This window comes from Caloenas nicobarica, chromosome 12 (genome assembly GCF_036013445.1).
Source record: "Caloenas nicobarica isolate bCalNic1 chromosome 12, bCalNic1.hap1, whole genome shotgun sequence".
NCBI classification, from domain to species: Eukaryota; Metazoa; Chordata; class Aves; order Columbiformes; family Columbidae; genus Caloenas; species Caloenas nicobarica.
This window is the reverse complement of record NC_088256.1, coordinates 22,729,122-22,741,642: the sequence shown is the minus strand read 5'-3', so window position 1 is coordinate 22,741,642 and position 12,521 is coordinate 22,729,122.

The window sequence follows — 12,521 nt, the reverse complement described above, 5'->3', positions numbered from 1 at the left end:
AGGATGAAAAGGGGCTGGTGGGTGGTGGGGAGGGCAGGAGGAGCAGGAGGAGCGGTTGTGATGCTCGATGCTGTTTTCTGGAAGTGCCTGACAACCCCAGTCCTGACTGTCTTTTCCAGAACTTCATTCAAAACTTAATTAATTAGGAGCTTAATTACTTTTGGGTTACATGTTAAAAGAAACCCTGTTAGCAAGGACTTTTCCCACACAGATAGATGAGAGGCCAACATTTGTCCAGCCAAAACTAATGAATCTGATGAAAATTTGTTGAAAATTTTGAAGTACTCAGATGTAAAACCTCCCAGTGCCTAGACCTCCTTTCAACTTATGGTTTGCCAGACTTGGCCCACAGCACTTTCCTTCCTGCTCCTTTATTTGAGGAGTGAATAAATCTAGCTCTGAACAAAGAAAGTGTTAAGAAAAATTGCGCTTGCAGCATTTCTGGCCGTAGGAACAGCAGGAAACCTTCAAGAACTCATGGCAGAACTTTTGACTCTCATGAGCTTTTTTGTCCAGCTCTTTACACTCGTGTCTTTGTGAAGGTCTGGATCTGGCCGTGGCGTAGCTGCATCTTCAGATAAAGCTCCCTCTCACTCTGGCATTCAGCTCAGTCTTCAAAAGCCCTCCATGGGGCTATTGGTTTGTCCCTTATCCCGGAGGACTTCTCAGCTTTGCTCAGAGATGTTCCACTTTGAATAAATAATGAAATGCTTGCTAAAGTGAAGACTCTTGTGTCCATTCTTTAATATCGCCTTTGGTCACAGGAACTCTCTTTTTAAGTGTGAAGACATGCAAGTCCACTTGCCTTGGAGCCTGACTGGGTATAATTCAATTACAATTCATTAAAATTCATTAAAAGCACAATTTCCAGGTGAATTAGAGCTTTCTGTTTTGTGTTGTAATAGAAAGAATTGTGTGTTTTTCATGCTCAAAATAAGCAGAGCTATCTCTTTACAGCCCCTCCCATCTCACATAAAGATATATTTAGGCTTTAATGTAAAGTACATTGCAATTCTTGGGTGAAAAGTTCAAAGTACCAAGTACCACAGTGCTACTGTTATCAGTGTGGTCCCCTAACAAGGATGTTATGATGTGCATATTTGAGCGGGTAATCTTATCATAAGGATGAGCTGGTCTCAATCTTTTCTTGTGGCGTGTTCAACTCCAGACTTCCCTTCAACATCTGACATATGGGTTTTATTGTTCAACTGACTTTCTTCTTGCACAAACATCCTGACTGCAGCACATGCAAAGGGAGGAGGGGAGACATTCCTCTCCATACATGTTTGAGCTTCTCTGTCTTCTTGCTATGTGGTCCCAGGAACACATGGAGGTCCCTGCATATTTGTAAGCTCTTTGTTTCCCAGTTTCCAAGGCCAGACAGCATATTATGATGTTTTGTGGCACTTTTACCTCTAGGCCCTGAACTTGTTACAAACTTGGGTGAGATGTCCTCACCATGTTACTGTGCAGCTAAGGAATGTCTTGTAAGTTACTGCTTTGGTAATAGAACAGATTGCACCAGAAACAAAGAACAGATTCTGGCAAGGCACTTCCCCTGCCTGGGTCTGTCACGGAACGCTTTCCTAGTCATCTGCATTAGATCTGACAATATGTGTCTTGGTTACAGCTATGGCACAGCTCACGGGTTCCTTGGTTAAGATCAAGTTCATGGGCTGCACGTCTGTTCACAACTGCTTTCCAAAGGGCACTGGACTTGGTCCTTTGTGCCCTTGTTAGCTAAACAAATTGTCAGATGAACCCATCTGGTTTTACCATCACCTTTCTTTTTTATTGATCAGTTTATTCATCAGTTTATAATACCACAGTGTTAAATTTTGCATAAGCACAAATGAAGAGATGGTCCCTCTTAATCTCATGCAAGACAAAGAAGAGGAATAGAAGAGACAAAGTTCATTCAGTTCATGGACGATCCTTTTCTCTTCTTAGTCTTTCTGGAAAAATTGCTGCAAACTCTGTATGATCAAGAACGTGAGTTTGGCTGGAGTATATTAAGCGGATTAGGTTCCTGCTAATGTGAAGGAAGTAAGAGAAGGTACCGCTTGTCAGCACAAGGTCTCGTCTGAGGTTGTACAGTATTGTTTTTTGTTTGTTTGTGTTTTGGATTTGTTTTGTTTTAAGGGAACAATAAGATTCATGATCCACAAGGCAAGAGAATTCTTATTTCTCTTTCAGTCACAGTCTGCTATGCTATCTATTATGTCAAGTAAGGTATGAATTAGATTATACCCTTTTCAGAAATAAAACCAGCATTAATATGTCCCTGTTCAACCCAGGTCCTCATGTTTTTAAAACCTGTAGAAACTTTATTATTTTAAAATGACAAAACTCCAGAAAAGTCTGACTGAAACTTTTCCAGAGCTTAAGAAAAAATTAACATATTTGGGTTTATAGTAAATGCTTTGTTTTACTGGAAAAGAAAGCTAAGAATAAATTTGAGGTCTCTAAGGAACAATGGACTAGATCCCCTTTACCACTCAAAAAAGACAAACTGTAGGGTGTCTGTTAGGTGTCTCTGCACAAAATAGCTCTCTGCTGGTTTCTTTCATCTGAGTCTTATTGAAGTTTCTCTAGGAGTAAGACCCATGGAGAGAGAATATTCAATTTATAGTTTTTGGCCATGTTTTGTGATGTACTACAATTTCAGAGCATTTAATCTCCATGAGAAGCCTGATCTTCTTTACTGCTGAGTGCTCCAAGAGTGGACATGACATAGGCTGTGCTCCAGGACACTGCTGGCAGGGTGGAACTGGGGCATCTTTGCAAGTGCAGTTGGTTCCACAGTTATTGCTGATGTCAGTGGGTCGATATCCACGCCCATCATAGCTGGGATGCCACAGAGAGCCCAGACGCAAGAACTGGAAACCGCTCAAACCCAGGTGGAAAGCTGACATATGCAGACTTGTCACCTTCCTCCTTACGGCAAGGACCTCCTGTGCCTCCCGAGCCTTCCACGGGCTGAAAGCCCCGATCGTTCCTTGCTCAACAGCCAACAACCTCGTCCTCTTCCAGGTGATTTCTGAGGTGGCACTGAGATGCACAACTGCTGTTCTGCACAGGCCAGGAGGCTGCGGGCGGTGCACAGACATGAGAGGGATGTGGCATCGTGGCTGCTGGTGGTTGTTTCTGTTGTTTTTCTAGCTCAGAACTGGGCTGGGTTTCCTGATCCTCTTGCTTTAAGCAGTTAGCAATTTATTTCCAAGCTTTCTTATTGATTCCAGCTGGAAACCTGCTGGCATGGTGGCCCAAGAAAAAGTAATTTCACAGCTGTCCAGCACCCTCTTCCAGGAGAGAGAGGTAAGTGATGGCTGGGATAAAAAGCACCCTTTGGATCTCTTAGCTCTGTACATTCAGCCAGCTGACGTTCTAGAGGGTTAATGAGTTGAGAAAGCTAAAACAATGTTTTTATGGGTATGTCAAATGGCTGGAATGTGACAATATTCTAGTGGAAAACAGCATGGTTGAAGCAAAAACTATAAGCACAGCAAGTCAGAATGGAGTCAATCATTTGAACGACACTTGTCATGCAGGCCTTTGGTTCATGCCGACCACACGATACCTTTGCAACTCCCAGGGCAGCAACAGCAGTGCCTCTGGTGACAGCTCGTTGGGACAGATGTTGGGACAGACACTGGCCCCACAGTCCCTGCCTGGGAATTCGCCTGGTACAGAATGGCTCTTCCTCTCAGAGCCGAGCTGGGCTGTGCAGTCACTGCACATTTCACCGGTCTGTTCCTCCTGGCTCAGCGCCTTTTACTGGTGGGTCAAAGAGACCCTGAACAGGTTGTTTTGGTTTTGTGTGGTTTTTTTAATTTTTTTTTTTTTCCCAGCCGCTGGAAGAATTACTGAATTTACACTGCAAAGACTTGCCAGGATCAAACCGGGAGGCCTGAGTACTCCTGCACTGTGCAGTTTTGGACAGTTTAAGTCTTGAGATGGATTCGCATCTCCAAGAATTTCCATTTTTTTTGAGATTACAAGGAAGCAACATGAAAAAAGCATCAGGAAGGTTTAAAGGCAGAGAGGGAAAATACTTTGGTTCTGTGCCAGTTCAATATGATTAATAGATTCTCCTAGAATGGATTTCCAAGATCTACAGTAGTGACAGGGATGGTTTCTTGCAGGAATAAATAGCTAAGAAGCTACAAAAATACTGCTTTTTGTCAGTTTTAGGAACTCTGTGAGACACATAGGTGGGCAGGGACGCCGCTGGGCTCGGCTCTGGTCCCTGTGCACACCGCTCGTGCCCTGCCAGCAGCTGCCACGGTGACCCGGCGCCCCATCCTCCCTGAAAGAGCTCAGTGACACCCATGTGGGAGAGCACAGGGAGGGCGGGGAGGGCAGTGCAGCAAAGCCAGGCTTCCAGCTTTCCACCCTTTAAAGGATGAAAACATACGGGAAGGTGTCAGAAGCCAGTTTGCTTTGGCAGAGAGACAAGGAAAGGACCCGCGCGGCCAGGCTGGGAGCCAGGGGTCTGTGTGGCTGCAGCCGGGCTGACGCTGCGGAGCCGGGACCGGGAACCGCTGGCCGTGTTGCTGGTCCCAGTGGCTCCCAGTGCGGCTGGGGAGGGCTGAGGTGGTGCTGGCACGGGGGCACGGCGGCAGAAGGACACTGGTGGTGTCACCGGCGCTCTGGCCCGTGTCCTGCCGTCCGGCTGCACGGGGAATTCCTTTCCTCTTGCTTTAGGATGTGGATGTGTGTGGGGAATGGGAGGTGGAGGAGACAAAAAAAGACACCATTCAGCTAAATAGCCTCGTTGGCATTAACCCTCACCCTCCTGGCCTTTGCTGCCCGGCTGGACAACAGAGCTCTCTGAGGGACGGGAAAGGGAAAATCCCGTTGCTCCATGGAGGGAAGCACACAGACCTCTGGGGATGGAGGTTCTTAGTGAGCCCTCAGTCCCAGTTTCTTAGTTTGTGCCCACCCCCCAGTTTCACTCCGTTTCTGAATTTCCACAGCCTGGACAGCCCTGAAAAAGCCCGAACACCACACGGGAGGTTCGTCTCAGGAGCTTCCCAGCCTCACCGAGTGAAACTCCCATCCTGGAGGAGACGCTCAAGGTTTCCATCTAAGCTGGAAGTGAAAGGTGCATCTGTATAGGCTCCTTAATCAGTAAAATATTATCCTGGTGTTGAGAGTTCGGTCCATGCCAACCCTTCCCCACTCAAACCTCTAGCGAAAATTCCAGCTCTGCTCACTGACATATCTGTCTTCAGCTGATTTTTTTTTTTTTTTGGTGGAGTGATGGAGACTAGAACAGAAAAGAGGAGAGATCTTATATTAGAGGAGATGGAAATCCTGCTGCCACTAACAAGCTAGAGAAGGCATCTCCCGACTTGTATTTCTTGTTTTTGGGTCCTACATATGGAAATTGTTACTCCAAGTTATTACAAATGATTACTTAGTGACACTGGAATTCCTCGCATGGTATCACACCCATGTTAACGCTCCTTCTGCTGCGCTGGGCTGAACTGGTTGTGCTGGGGACATCACTCAGGCATGACCAGTCTCAGTTGGAAGGTTTTTCCGCAGCCTGCGATTGCTGTTTGAGGAAATGGGCTGCATGCAGGAGTTACTCACGGTGCTTTGAACTGGGCAGAGCAGTTGTGCAAAGCTGTCTAACCCTCAGAAGCATCATCGGGGACTGGATTGGCCAAAGTGTCATCAAAGTGTTTCCCTAAACCAGCTTGTGCCTTGGACAGTCCTTTATTAGGGTGGTAAAAACCCCTCATAGGAAAATGATAGAAGCTTAGAAACAGTCCTGATGTCCTTGCAACAACCTGCGAATTTGCCTGTGACCTCACTCGCTCTCTGACAGAGCATGGAGCAGTTCCAAGATTTTAATCTCTGGAGCCGCTTTGAGAGCTCTGCAGGAAGGCAGATATCCCTGCAGATTTCTGCAAGGATGCTCAAGTCTAGTGACCACATATAAAAGATTGCTGTTATCCCCCCTTGAGCAGCGAGGCCCGTTATACTATTAGGAAATAAAAGTCCATTCCTGTGCAGGTCTTGGGGCACCGTGGGGCACAGAGTGTGTTGATCAGACAGGTAAGAACATCGGGGCTAGTGAGTGATGTAACCGAGTTTGTGGCAAGATGGTCGTGTTGACACCCTCCCTCATCACGTCGACGTTTGGATAGAATGAGCAGCTCCTCTGCTGTCTGTATTCCCAAGGATTTTATGGGACCATTGTGGGACACTGGGGAGTTAATAGACATTCATTAGGAATAAAACAATCTCAGTTCTGGACTTTTGTAGCTCCCATGACAAATTTACAAAAACAATAACATATTTGTTTCTGTTTTCTTACTTTTTTGCAGCAAGGCCAAATCATTTTAGAAATGAAACTAAGTGAAAACAACCCAAATTTCTTTTTCCTCTGGTTTGTTTGCAGTTAAAACAAAACAAACAGACAACTTTCCTCCTCCCTCCTCCCCCCCGCCAAATTAACCTTAGGTTGAAATCAAACTGTTAAAAAGTGAAAAATTACCATCTTCTGACTTCTCACAGTTTTTCAGGTTTTGTGGCTTTGGTTGCTGGAACTACTGGGGGCATTTGGTTTGAACAAGTGTTCCTAGTTTGCTCAGGATTTCTGATTCCTTCTGCCTGTCTTCACTGGCAAACCGATGTTTGCTGATAAAGGAGAAAAACAGAGGAGAAAAGGAAATAATCTCCAAGGACTTTGGCTTCCATGTGGCCTTTGGGCTTTGGCTGGAGATGCTCAGTGCCCTGGCGAGCAGAGCTCAGCTCTGGTGCTGGGCGGGAGGGGACGGCAGAGCCCGGAGCTCAGCGCTGAGCCCGCGGCTCCAGGAGGAGCACGATTTGTTCAACAACACGGGGACACGAGCATCCCCCTGAGAGCTCCCACCCTCCATCCCTGAGCTGACGGGTGTGAGAAGGCAGACTGCATGGCCGTGGGGGCACTGCGGAGGGAAGCCCCTGAGGAAAAGCAAGTGTTTATTGTGTTCTGTTGTTTAAACCCGTCCACGGGTTCACACCGGCCGGCCAAGACTGCCCACGGCGCTGGGAGGGGAGATGGTGTTGCCCAAGGAGCTGCTGGTCGGCAAGGGAAGGACACACGGGCTCAGGGGCAGCACAGATGGGACTGTGGCCATATGGATTTGCAGCTTAGGGTTGATCCGCTTTCAATATCTCTGTGAAAGAGAAAACCTTTGTTCCAGAGCCCAAAGCAATCTGGCCAGATTAGGAATTGCTACTGCATTTCTAGGAAGTACAAAGGAGAACTAATAAATCTTTAGCACTGGAAAGTACGTACGAGTGTTTTTCTCTGTATAACTATAAAACCTACCTTAATTTTACGAGAACTGTCAAAATGTTTATAAACGTCTAGTGAAGTGACGTGAATCCTACTGGAGAAGCCTCAGATTCTCCTGTACACATAATAGAGATAAGTTAGGCTAAACAAATCAGTAAAGAGGGCACAGAAAATGTTAAACAGACTCAATACACATGTTCTTGGCTGCAGTCAGTCTCGGGCTTGTTTATGACTTGTCAGGCACCTGAATATTTGGGTGTCAGGGCTGCACTGAACCGCAGTCCCATGAGTCCTGCTTCATTCCTGGTCATTCCTTCCTGCAAACTGCCCGTGGAAGGGGATGAAGAATCTGGGAGAGCACAAAGTTTACTCTCAGAAGGTGTAAAAACTGCCTGCATCAGGCAATTTTATCTGACTTCACTGTACAGTACTTTAGCACCCAGCATCAGAGCCCAGTGGAACTGAATAAGCACTTGTACTGTTCCACTCCTGTTCGGTGAGGGAACAAAAGGCAACAGACTTCCTTTATTGGTGTTCTTAGTCTTAAAATTATTTTCTCAGAAATAGCATTTTTGCATTTTATTTGCATACATGCAAATAGTATTTGATTTTCCAAATTAAATAGCACTTTCCATTTGCAGATCCACTTAACAAAGAACAGAGCACATCTCAGTTTGCATCATACAAGTGAGGAGCTGGACGAGCTCTCTGTCTTGAGAAGAAAGATGAATGCGAGTGTCTTTGAGGTCTCAGAAGGTCTTCCCCTGAAAGGTAGAAATTTCCAAGTGCTCTCCCTCCACCAGACCGGTCTCAACTCCTTCCCGCCCTGCCCGCGGTCCTGTGGGCTCACAGCGTGTCCTGCGGTGCCAGGTGTCCCAGCTGGAAGCCCCTCTGATGACCCCGGCCCTGCTGGACAGTCTGATCTCCGGTCCTGGCTCTTCAGCTGCGGCACTTTGCTGCTCCGTTTAGATCCAGACCCGGCGCTTCTGCCAGGGCTGCTCGTTCCACAGCCACGGTGCTCACTTTTATCCAGCGTGCCAAACTAAAGAGTGGCTAAATGCTGTGAGTAAACTTTCCACGAACACCAAGGTGAGACCGACATTATGCATTGAACGTGGACAAAACGAGTACTGAAGAGGAGCTTGTGCTCTGGTTGCTGAAGCCTTGGCATACTTTCCAATACTAAAAGCTGTACTTGTGGTCAAAGACAAAACAAATGCCAAAATGATTGGTAGGTCAGGAACATAGAGGGTATTACAGCCCACGAAAAATCAACTCATTCTAAGGAAGGCAAAATGCTGAATAGTGGGTGCTGTGCCCTGTGCTGGTGAGACATTCATCCATTTCACCATTATGCTGAAAAAGCAGTGGTCTGACCAGGGAGGATCCAGAAAAGAAAAATTTGCTGATTGGGGATTTTAAGGGAAAAGCTTATGTGAAGGAATAAAAAAGGATTGATCTGGGAGATCACAAAGTGTACAATCCTGTCCTCTGCCTAGTGCACGCAGCACAGCAGAAAAATTGGAAAGTGTAAGCACTCAGGTGGAAAGGAAATTATTTATAACAGTTCAGCAGGACATATCTAGGAGCTGTATGGGTTTTTTTTTAAAAAAAAAAAAGTAGAAGAATCTCAGAAAAATTTTATGCCACTGAGAAGTGTTAGGCTGTTAATTGTTTCCTGAAAAGAATTGGTAGAAGCTTCATCACCTAGGAAATGTTGAACTTTGCTTGAGCAAACAATGCAAATTGTCCCACAGGAGCCAATTCTGTGCTATCCAAGCAAAATGGATTACACCTATCAGCAGTTTTTTTCTATGTTTGATTTCTGTGATGCATTTATGGAATGCTGCCCAGATGATAAATCACAGGAAAGTCTTTACACTTCCTAATTTAAAGAGTCCTTGCTGCAAAGCCCCAAAGCCTCAGGCTGTCCAGTTTAGATTCCAGCACAGGGTTTGCTCAGTGTTGAAAACTGTTGGCTCCACCATTATTTTCCGCTCAGCTGTATGAGTGCTTGAGTTAAAAATCCCACATAGAGGTACAATTTGGAGAGAAAATGGGTGTGGGCCTTTTTGGATTCACTTCCACGGGGGCAGATGAAAGCTGGTTAAAGGCTGAAAGAAGAAAATTGGCAGGTACCTCATACACGTATAGAAAATAAGTAGCTCAGTTTCCCCTGTGGGACTGTCTTCCTTTGTTACTCAAGAAGGACTGCAGTTATCCCTGAAAATACCTGTGAATAAGCCAGAACCAGATAATTACAAAGGGCTAAGGCATTCCAAGAAAATCGAAATCTCATCATGTGCAGTTAACTCATCTTTAAAGTAGGCTGAAAGAGGGATGACTGAAGCAGTCTGATTTTGTCTGAGCATATTAAAGTTGATACGCTGCTTCAACTATTTGCTTATAAGCTCAAGAGAAGGTGCAGTGGAGCCCTGTGGCCATCCCAGACCATCTAAAGTCTTTTGTGCTATTTTTATATTTTTATGTGTTTTCCTTTCATGCTGGGCATGTGTGTGTGTATAAGCACAAGCACGTATCGCTTCTCTCAGGCCACTATTTCCAATCCTGAAAAATACACTGTACAATACACTTGTATCTTCAGCCTTTTGCCTCTGTCAGTGCTTTAATCAGTTTCAGTACAAGTACAGTATCCTCTAAGAATATGCTCCAGGCATTTATCTAGCACAGTGTTGAAAGGCCTGAGAGATGGATTTAAAATTGATTAGGGGTTGCAATGTTGTAAAAATTGCACAGCTAAAATACAGAGACTTTTGCTGTTTCTCTTGGGAGATTATATCTCAGCATAAGGATGTTTTACTTGTTAGATTACTAGTTAGCATAGTGTACCCTTTGCACAATTTTCATACTCCTCTCAGCCATAGACTTCCAAGCAAAAGATGTAATTTCTCTCCAGTCTCTGTATCTCCAAGTCTGTGCCTGTGCTGTCGCTGTGCCTCGAGTGCAAGGGCTGCATGATGTGTATCTCAGTGCAGACGTCAGCCACGTCATTTTATTTCCTGGATCAGGATCTATAAAAAGTCACATTCCTGGAATCAGGAACCTCCCAAGCCCATCCTGTGTGCAGTGTGACGCAGACGTTTGCTGCAAGGAAACCCTCCCTGCTCCTTTTGTAAGATCAGTAACAACAACCCGTGAGTCCAAGAGCCCATGTCAAAAATACATGAGAAGTCCTAAATAGGGCAATTTCCTTGTCCCGGAGCAGGAAAATTCATCGCTTTGAATTTTTCCCGTTTCCACTGCTCTTCTCCTTCCCCCGTGTGGGTCCCAGCAGCAGAGTGGTGCCCCTCTCACATCTCGTCTTTTGCAGTGGGTGCATTGCATGGAGCTCGATGGTGGCACCACTCACACACCCAAGGATGCAGATTTGTACAGCGTTAAGGCAAAACCTGGGGTCGGTGAGCTCTGCTGGGTTTCGGTTCTCGTTGCACCAGGCTCGGTGCATTACCTGCTGTGACAGCTCCGCGCAGTGTAGATCTGCACAGTGGAAACCATTCCAGGCTCTTGGGTGGCTGACGCATGTACACCACTTGCTGGCATGGGTTTCTTCTCCTTAAAAGGCACTGTTTTGAAATGCCTTTCAAAATTCTCTTGATTCTTGCAGAAGTTGGAGGACCCCCATCCTGTGCCACTGGCTGTTTGAGGAGGAAAGAAGAAAAACAACAGCTTGAAGTACTCACTTTCTCTTGGGAAGCCCTGCGTGCCCCAGTGCCCTCTACAGAGCTGTGGGCCTCGCTGAGTGTCAGAGCTACGGAAGGCTCAGAGCTCTGGAGGAGGTCCTCAGGGCCTGGAAACACGGCTTGGCAAACCACAACCCTTTCCTTTGATGTCCTGCTCCACCCAAACACATTTGATACCTTGTGATGCCCTGGTCCAGACTCCAGCCACGTGGCTCACGTGCAGAAGCCAGTCATACACAAAAAGTAAACCAGGACACCTCTCGCAGAAGGCAGAGCTCTAATACAACTCTTCCTGAATTATCTTTTCCCCTGTTTGCTGTGATGAGCAACTGCACTTACCTAACCTGCTCCTGAATTTACTCAATATCAGGGCTCAGAGGACCTGCTGATCTTCCAAGCTTTTCGCATCCCTGATGAAGGTGACTCTGTGGCCTAAGCCACTCTCTCTTGCTTTGCCACCCACCCCAGTAAATGGTAGCAGCAAGTTTTGTATGGCTACATCCTGAAGTTGTTATTTCACGTTGACGGGGAATACTGAACAAGTCACAGCCTGGCTCCAGTGGATGTATTTAGAGCTGATAAAAAGGGTCTCCACAAACCGTGGCAGGCGATGGCTTCTGCTCAGCTGCAGTGTAGGTACATGGTTATGCCTGTGCAGCAGAGCACCTGAAAACACTCCTCTATTTCATATAATCAGTTGAGCAGATATGGGCTGATTGTGCTGACTTTTGCTTGACTTGCGCAGGTGATGGACTGCATCAGAGCTGTAGCTGCAGCCACAAGTCTACCAGAGAAAGTGAAATGTCTCTGACTGGTCTGGTCATCCCAGCACAGGACTGCAAGGGATTTGCTGAGGAGATTCTTGATAAGCACAGCTTCAGTAGTTATTTCACATCCCTGGCGAGCAGCTCCCCGTGCCACAGCGGCGATATGGCCGGTCTTTCCTCCGGGAGGGTGTTCGGGTTGGAGGCAGGAGAGGAGGAGCAGCGGAGGACAGGGGACACCGCCAGCATGAGGATGGGCGCTAACCTCCATCACTGGGTGCAGAAAAGCAGCCCAGGAGCTGCCAGGGTGTAAGGTGGTTTCGTGAGGGTGTGTGTGAAGGTGTTTTCAGAAGACAAAATGTCTTGAGCTTTGTGCTCCCTTTTTATGGGCTACTTCAATCCACCAGGGACTCTCTAAAGGGGACAGAAATAACATGAGATCTGATCTGGTCCTCTCAAGGAATTAAGGAAGCAGAATTCCTCCTGACCTTTACCCAATATTTTACTGACCTCCTGCTCTAACAAATCCCTCATTAAGATTGCTGGTCTTAAGCCAAAGGCCTCAACACCGGTGACAAGTGCTGTACAGACAGATGTGTCCCTGCTCAATGCAGAACTGGGGAGCAACTTTGCAAATTTTGTAAGATGACATTTCTGTGAACCGTTGGGCTGCCGATGCTCCCTGTGCTGTGAAGTGGAGCTGAGAGTGGTTGTGTAACATCTGCCCTTTGATTTGCATGAAATATTAATTGCAGGCAG